This window comes from Sminthopsis crassicaudata, chromosome 3 (genome assembly GCF_048593235.1).
Source record: "Sminthopsis crassicaudata isolate SCR6 chromosome 3, ASM4859323v1, whole genome shotgun sequence".
Lineage (NCBI taxonomy): Eukaryota > Metazoa > Chordata > Mammalia > Dasyuromorphia > Dasyuridae > Sminthopsis > Sminthopsis crassicaudata.
In genome coordinates, this window is record NC_133619.1 from 355,773,202 (window position 1) to 355,782,871 (window position 9,670).

Below are 9,670 nucleotides of genomic sequence, written 5' to 3' on the forward strand. Positions count from 1 at the left end.
TTATTTGGCCCACTCATTCTTCATGATTAGATTATTTCATTTCCAATTAATTTTTGGTTTATTTTTCAATGGTCCTTTATCAAAAATAATTTCTATTGCATCATTATTTGGAAAGGATTCATTTAATATTTTGGGTTTTTTGCATGTGATTGTCAGATTTTTATGTCCTTGTATATGGACAATTTGGAAAATTTGATACATGCCATGCACACTGAGTAAAAGATATATTCATTTTTATACTAGAGTTATATTATTTTTAAATTCTATTCACATCCTTAATTTCTTTCTTGTTTGTTTTGTGGTTAGATTAATATAATTCTGAAATAGGGAGGTTGATACCCCTCACTGGTATAGTTTTGCTCTCTATTTCTTCTTGTAACTCATTTAACTTCTCCAGTAGGAATTTGTGTGCTATGTCAGTTGATGCACATTACATTGTTGCTTATAGTATCCTTTAGCAAGATGAAGGAAAGAAGGCCTTTTCTTCCTTATCTCTTTTAATTTGATCTCTTTTTGCTTTTTTTTTTTCCTTCACTTAAAGCATCAAATGAATTGTGTTTCACCATTTTACCTTTACTCTTTGTATAACTGCTTCAAATATGTTTCTTATAAACAACATATTATAGTATTCTGGCTTTTATTATATTATGTTATCTGCTTCCATTTTATGGGAGAGTTTATCTTATTCCCATTCACAATTATGATCACTAACTACAATATCCATCTCTCTTTCATCCCCCCATTGATACTTTTCATTCTCTTTTATCCCTTTCCATCTTCATCAATGTTTTGCTTCTGACTCCCATTGAACTCCACATCTCTCAAACTTTTTTTTTTCATTTCTATGAATCCCTCCTTTTTTTTCCCCTCCTAATTCTTCTTTCCTTTCTATCAGCTCCCTTTCTTTTCTTTTCTTTCTCTCTTTTCCTTCTACTTCCCTGTAAGGTAAGATAAATTTCTGTACCCAAACAAATGTATGTTATTCCCTGTTTGAGCCAAATCTAATCAGATTAAGTTTCAAACAATGCTAAGTTCTTCCCTTTTTTTTTCTATTTTAATAGGTCTTTTGTGTCTCTTCATGTGATGTAATTTAATCTATCCTAGCTCCCTTCAACCTGTTCAGACATTTTTTTAAATCTTTTTTTTTTTGTCATCACAGCAAACTCAACTTATACCCACACTCTCTATATATGCTCCTTCTATTTGCCCTTATAGAGATTCAGTTCTCAAATGTTAGAAGTATAATCTTTCTGTATAGAGATTTAAACAATTTAGTTTTATTGAATAACAAGCTTGTTTTTGTTTTTGTTTTCCTTTCTTTTTTAATGCTTGAGTCTTGTATTTGCAGCACAAATTTTCTATTCATTATAAAAATAAAAAAAAATAAAATATAAAAAAATAAAAAAGATATTTCAATATCTTTTCATCAGGAAAGTTTAAAAGTCCCCTGAAAAATAATGCTCACTTTTTCTGATTACTTGTCTCCTATTTGTAGTCCAAACTCCTCTGCCTTCCAGGACATTATATTTCAGGTCCTCTGATATTTTAATGTAGAAAATGCTGGATCCTAGGTAATCTTGATTTGTGATTCCTCTGTGTTTGAATGCTTGTTTCTGGATGCTTGAAGTATTTTCTCTTTAACCTGATAATTCTGAAATTTGGCTACATTTTCCTTGTAGGATCTCTTTCTGAAGATGATCAGTGAATTCTTCCAATTACTATTTTGCTTCTGACTAGGTTATCAGAAAAGTTTTCCTTGTTCATTTCTTGAAAGATGTTATTTAGGCTCTTATTTTCAATCATAGCTTTCAGGTAGTCCAATAATTCTTAAATTCTCTCTACTGGATTTATTTTCAAAGTCAGTTGTTTTCAATTGAGGCATTTTAGTATTTTTTTTCTATTTTTTTTCATTCTTTTGATTTTGATTAATTCTCATAGAGTCATTGTCTTTCACTTGTCCAAAGTTGTAATGATTTTTTAAAATTTGATTACTTTTCTTACTTCCTTTTTCAGTTGGACAATTCTACTTTTTAAGGAGTTGTTTTCATCAGTGTATTTTATTTCTCCACTTCCTCCCTCCCCCCTAGTTTGGTCAACATTATTTGTTAAAGAAATGTTTCTTACCTGTAATTTTTGTTGTTGACTCTCCTTTGTATAATTCTCCTTTCTTTTCCTAATTTTTCTTCTACTTCTTTTTTTGACTTTTAAAATCCTTTTTGAGTTCTTGCAAAAAGGCTTTTGGGACTTGAGACCAATTTATAACTTCCTCATGTGCCACCAACATGTTGAGCTAGGACATACTGTTCTCAATTGTTGATCTGTGTGGTGACCAAAAGCATCAGTTGACTTGCCAGGACATGGTCTATGCTGGGCTGCCTTCCCTTTTATCCAAGTGAGATTAAACTTTCCTGAAGTCCTTCCAATAAGAAAAATTGTTTTACTCTATCTCTTTGTAAGTTTTATTACTCCAGAATTTTTTCAAAGGCTTAATTTAACTTTATTTCCAAGGGAAACTAGGGAGAGATTCTGGCTTCTTTCTGCCACCTTGCCTCCACACCTTTGAGTATGTTTTGAAAGGAAACAGAAACATAATCATTAAGTAGGAGACTACCAAAGATAACCAAATTTCTTTTTATAAAATTTCTTATAGGGTTGTCTCTGAATGCAGGAAAAAAATTAAGAATATTTCATTGATCATTTTCCTTTTATTACATAATGAATTTGTGCTTCTAAATCCCAGAATTCAGGCTAGTATTATTAATAATTCTAGTTCAACTATATTATGAATTAAATAATCTAATTTAGGAACCTAAATACCATTCATAATATTGCTTTTATAAGAAGCATGTTCTGAATTCTAAACAACTAAAAATATTGAATAGAACCTACTTATAATTGTATTATGCTGCTTTTATTTTTCATATATATTGTTTTGGAGGCATCAATATTTGATTCTCTAAGGGAATTGTAACTCTGATTTCTTACCAACTTATATGTTCCTCTATTATCAATAGTTAGAAATCTAAGGAAAGTGATTCAATTAAGCTTGCAAGATATAATATTTTATAAATTAGTAATTTATGTTATACTGAGACTCAACAGTATTATTTGGCCTTTTGAAATTAAACAATAACTGGTGGTATCACAGAAAAAAAAAAAAAAACAAAACAAAACTATGCCATAGAAAGGAGAAAAGAACAAAGGGAGAGAAGATTATTATCATCATTCATCATCAGCATCACTATCATTATATATATATATATATATATATATATATATATATATATATATATATATATAAAATCATAATATATATTTGTGTATTATAAGTTTAATAAATCACTTTACATAATTAAATTTGAATTAAAATATAAGAATGTAATTTCAAACAAACATTCAATAAATTTCAGTAAGCATTTTTGCTATTCAGCTACCCAGTTGCATTATTTCTTTGTTACCCCCAGAAAATAATATATCAGGCTCTTCTATGCTGCAATATTACTCAAAGTCTGCCCAAATTCATGTTTTTTGTTTCCCTAAAATTATCTATCTCATCCTGTCATTCCTTTTTCTTTTGCCTTCTATCTTTCAGTGTTCTTAATAAACATTTATTACTTGTCTAACATGTGTAGAGCTTGAATATCAATATAATAATTTCCCCCTTACCAGGAAGATATTTATTTTCAAAAGACATGACTTTTCTACTCCAGGAGTTAATGAAAATAGTAAGGACAATTAAACATTAAAGAGGAAAACAAGGAAACATTTATAACAATGATCACCAATTACTATTTAGGTAGCTAAATTTGATGGTAAACTCAGTAAGTGTGTGTGGGTGTGGGTCTGTGTTTGTGTCTACTTTCTACATTCTAGAGAAAATAACCCATTTCTAGGACACAGAATCAAAGAGTAATAAATATGTAGTGACACACATTTAATTAAATATATAGTTTTCTCTATACTATATATCATAGAACCCAGACCTGGGGTACAAAATTCATATTTATCTAAAAAGAAAAATGAATATAAAAATAATTTGGATGTCAATTGTGTTCATATTCCTCAATATGGAACTAGAGCAAACCACTATTGGAAACTTAGATCTACTTTTGAGTCCATAAAATCACAATACTTACCCAGAAATCAAAGTTTTGCACTCTATGATGTTTTTGTGAATGTCTCTCTCTCTCTCTCTCTCTCTCTCTCTCTCTCTCTCTCTCTCTCATTAATTTTACAATCTTCTCCCCAATAATGACAACAATTCCATCACTCTGGAAATGTGATTAAATTCTTCTTTTCTCTTTGACCAAAAATCCTCAGGCTTCTTGTTTTACTTATATGGCTCCTTTTCATAGGGTCAGAGAGTTAAATGTGGATAGAACAATGGAAGTTAACCATTATCCTTATTTTACTTGAAGAAGTTAAGTGACTACTTGATGGTAACTCTATTAATAATTGACAGGAGTAAGATAAAGACATTCTATAACTCCAAATCCAGCATGTTTTTCACTGTATGTATTATGTTTCCTGTAGATGATGGAATCCTCCACTGAAATTGGCTTGACCAATAACTCATATTTGAATTTGATATTGCCAGTAGCTAGTATTTGAAATTGATATCACCAATATAATAACCTGTGGTGGATGATGGTGTGGAAGGCAAGTAGGTAAATCAATAAAAAATTATTAAACATCTATCATGTATCAGGCACTATGTTAAATATAGGGAAATTATAGATGTACTATGATTTCCTCAGACATGTACATACTCTGGGCTCAATATTTCTCTGGGAATGATGGTTCTGTTTATAAAATATTATTTGTTATTTTGAGCAATTTGAAAATATAGTTGCTGGCCTAAAGAAGAGATCTGACAGATCACACCTTTAAGATGATCTAAATGGCAATTGAAAACATCTGTATGCTTCCTTTAAAAAAAAAGTCATAATGAGGATGGGAAATAGAAAAGTTAACTTTTACCTATTGAATTATAGCATATGTACATTTCTATGTATCTGTCATAGTGCAGCCTCAACTTCCAAAAGACTGGAGTAATTATAGACACTGTGCGTGTACTATACATATTTGCAGTTAACATTCAACATTGCAAATGATGATTTGTACAATTTTTGACTGTTGCAAATGTTCTTAAGCGAAAATTGACCCTGCCTGCTTAAGTTCCTGACAACAACAGCTTTGGTGTAAAGATTGCTTTTGCAGGAGTCCTGGCACCATGCCCAGTCCTTAGTTCTGTCAAAAACTACCCTTGCTTTTGCTCACTGAAGGCTTTTAGTAGCCTTGAAACCTGGCAGAAAGCTGTCAGTTCACAAAAGCTACTCCCCTACATTGTGAGGCTGGATAGCATGAGGTAGCTGAAAGCTGGCCTGTGTCAAAGACTATCTAGATGGATTTAACATCTCAGTTCCTAAATTAAATGAGTTTCTTTTAAAAAAAAAATTGTTATTGCATGCTGCTTAATTGGAACTATTTCAAAGTGCCTGAGGGATTGCCATTTCTAATCAAGATACAAAGTAATTAGCAAGCAACTATCTAATGGAAAAAAAAGTTTCAAAGCACCTCTGACCCTTTTGATATAGTACATATCTGTGAAAAATTTTTAAAGGTTTTTCAGTAACTTTTTCATTTAAATACCAAGAATGAATGTATATTTGATAAGTAGACTATGGAAGCTCACTCTTTCTCTATCTGTGTGTCTGTTTCAGTCATTCCCTATGTCTCCATTTCTATCTGTGCATTGTCTCTGTGTGTATGTGTGTGTCTGTCTACATAACATTAGCAATATAAACAAGGACAAAGAATGGAGAGATGGTATTTGAATAAAACTAATACAAAAATTTGTCTTGCTCTTCTGGCTTAGGTTTTACAGCTCTTTTCAAATCCCAAATAGTTAAACATTAATGAATATGACAGGAAGAGAATAGGCAGAGTTGTTGTTGAGTTATGTAATCATGTCTGACTCTACATGTGGACCATAATATCCATGGGATTTTCTTGGAAAAGACAGAGGAGTGGTTTGCCATTTCTATGCCTAGTGATTAAGATAAACAGAGATTAAGTGACTTGCCTAAATTCACACTGCCAGTAAGTGTCTCAGGCTTTACTTGAACTCTGGTCTTCCTGAGTCCAGGCCCAGTCCTCTAATCACTGAGCACCTACCTGCCTTTTGTGCCAAATATATGCTTCAATTCAATAAATGAAGTTGAAATATACAGCCAATTTAAATCAATCTATAACAGTTATGGAGTGTCCATACTGATACTAACACGCATGTACATACAAATGTGTATATATATACACATATATGAATGTGCGTATGCATATTTCAGTATGCATGCATTTGTGCATATGTGCATGTGTGTGTGTGTGTGTGTGTGTGTGTGTGTGTGTGTACATTATGGATCCTGGCCATAAGAAACTTTCATTTTAACAAAGAAGTAGATGTTTTGCATATGGGCATAAAAATTATGGTTTTGATTACATTAAATTATTCTACTTGTTATTCATAGCAATATAATATTTTTAAGAAATAGATAATTCAATTTATTAATTTATTAAAATTTATTTCCCAGTTTTCTGTTTTTCTTCTAATCTTGGTTGCACTGGTTTTGTTTATATAAAACTTTTAAAAATTAAATTAAGGAATAGAAAGTTATACATAATAGAATTGGAGTTTCATGAACAATCATCTTTTATATTGTACTATGTAATGGAAATGCTTGTTTTATTCTACAAATTAAAAATAAATTTAAAAGATACATTCAAAATTTTCAGTTTTGTAACTTATCATGTTCTCTGTCTTATTTGATCATAAATTTTTACCTTCTCCCTACATCTGATAAACAATTCCTTCCTCTCCTAATTTGCTTATAGTATCACTCTTTATGTCTAAATATTCCCCTCCCAAATTAATTTTTCTTTTTGATTACATAAAAGAGGGTATTCTTTGTTTCACTTCTTACTTAATCTTAGTCACTAAATGGGTATTACCTCAATCAAACTGAAACCTAATAAGGACCTTATCTTTAAAAAGCCCAGGTCCCCTACTATATCCAGCACCATCTCCATTACTACTGATCTATATTTTGTCAATTCTCAGATAGCATTGGAGGAGAAAGTGAGGCTGGTGCCTTTACACAATTCAACTCCCTTTAAATCCAAATCATTTGTACATCATGGCATCTCCTCTCTGATGTCATGGTCCTCTCTGAGAACTAAGGAAAAACAACAACCTCTGTGAGTAGAGCTTCCCCACTGGGAACCCAAATGAAATGCTCAGTTGCTCAAAACAGATTTTTTTTTCTTTTCCTTCCTTCCTTCCTTCCTTCCTTCCTTCCTTCCTTCCTTCCTTCCTTCCTTCCTTCCTTCCTTCCTTCCTTCCTTCCTTCCTTCCTTCCTTCCTTCTTTTCTTTCTTTCTTTTCTTTCTCTTTTCCTAGAGTATTATACCCTTATCTGTTGGTGCTCTGGCAAAAGAAATGTTACTACTTTATTTTATTTTTTTGGTACTATGTCCCAGGTCAAACCCCAGTTGGTCTTTGGGCCCTGATTGACTCAGAGTGAATGTAAGTATCATTTGTTACTGTTTTGGCCAGAAAACCTGAGGATCTTCCCCCCAAAGGTTGTTTTTTGTTTTGTTTTGTTTTGCTTTCTTTTCTTTTTAGGTCAAGGATGCTATTTACCTCAATTCTTACTTAGACATAATCACTGAATGGGTATTTCTTCAGGTCAAACTAAGACCTGTTAAAGACCTTAGTTTAAAAAGACTAAAGCCTGGTGACTCTGCACAGCCTACTTACATTTAAATTCAATTTCTTTGTATGTCATGACATCACCTTGCTAATGTAATCCTTTTTGAGAATGAAGGACAAACAACAACAACAACAACAGTTTTATATGTGTAATTTGCATTCTCATTTTGACCTTCTTACCATTGTCTTTCATAGAACTCTGAAAAAATTGGTAAAATTGGCCCAGGCACTAATTGTTTCACCTCCTGTAGTTCATTTATATTTTGTATTTAGAAAACTTAGTATTTAGAAAATTAGTGCAGGAGGAGAAAATAACTGTTTTTTTTTTTTTTTTTTTTTTTTTTTTTGTTTTTTGTTGTTGTTGTTAAAATATTAAAATGTACGTTTATGCTCTGTAGGCTCATTGAAAACATCCTGGCCTAATTCCAGAAGTAATTAGAACAACAGGGATAATAAAAACTTTATCCTGTTCTTAAAATAATTTTTCAACTCTATTAGGTTTCTCTATTTTTAAAGCTTTGTATAAAATCTTTGTTTTTTATATAGATTGACAATTATGTTTTTTTTAATAAATCAATCAAATTATTTTATTATGATTCTTTTTAAGTCTAATATGTTCAATTTTATAGAAGTATACATTGAAACTAGTAATCCATCAGTGTGAATTGCTTTAAATGTGTTCTTCATGTTTAATTTTGATTTTTTTGAATGACAGTAAGGTTCAAAATGCATCCAATCAGAGTCACAGATATATGTTTCCAAAATATTTATGGGTGGTATATATTTCTTGGGGGAGACAAAAAACATATATAGTTTTTGCTTTCATCTATTTTTTCAATATGATCTTCAGATTCATGCTTTAAGTTTTAAATATTTCTTTTTATACTTCCCAAACCTTAAGAATTTTACACTTATTAAATCCAAATGGTAGGTTGTATTTGTTAAATAAAGAGTTCATAAGATGAAGGAGCTCAATGGTGGACTCAACTAACTTCATGGCATATCAAATAATAAATACATTTTTAATCAGAAAGGTTATTTGATATAGAAAATATACATATCCCTATTTGAGAAAGATAGTAATAGATTTTAGGTTAAGCAGAACAATAATGGGATTGACAGATCTCCTTTAAAATCTGTCATGCATTATATGAATTATTTTTGATATTATAGTGCTGAAAGTATGTTTTAAACAGAGAGCAGTTTTCAATGTCAGCATAAAATATTACAGGATTCTCATTTTACATTCATCTATTTTAAATATTTGTTGTCCATTAACAAATAATAAGAGTGGAATTGAATAAAAGGCTTTGCGGTAATGGACAAAAGCAATATAAGTTATAAAAGTAAGATAAGAGTCATAAGTTTTATGGTTCTTTGGAAACAGTTAGTCCAAGTCAAGTGAACAAACTTCTTAATTAATCACCCACTATGTAACTAAGCATGTGCTAAATTCTAGAAAAAAAGAGAAAAGCAAATATAATTCACACTGTCAAGAAGCTCAGAGTTTAATAGTGGAAGCAACATGTAAATGACTACGAACAATCAAAATACATGTTAAATGAAATAGAGATAATCTGAAAGGGAAAATTGTTCAATAATCAACAAATTAACAATTAACTTTTTTTCACTTGGATTGTTTTGGCACATTGTGCTTTTCAACTATTATATTATTTTCTTGTTTGTATATGACAGTTTATATTTAGATGGATCTAAAGATTCCCAATGTTACCTACAATGCTCTTTGTCAATGGGTAGGTAGAAATAATATTTTATCTGATAGGATGCTGGCAAAGGGTTATCCAAGTAATTTATGAGTCACTATAAAGCCTGTGAGCCCATGATTATGATTCTGATGTGATCCTACTGCATTCCAGGTTTTCAGGCAAGCTAGAGTTTCAAT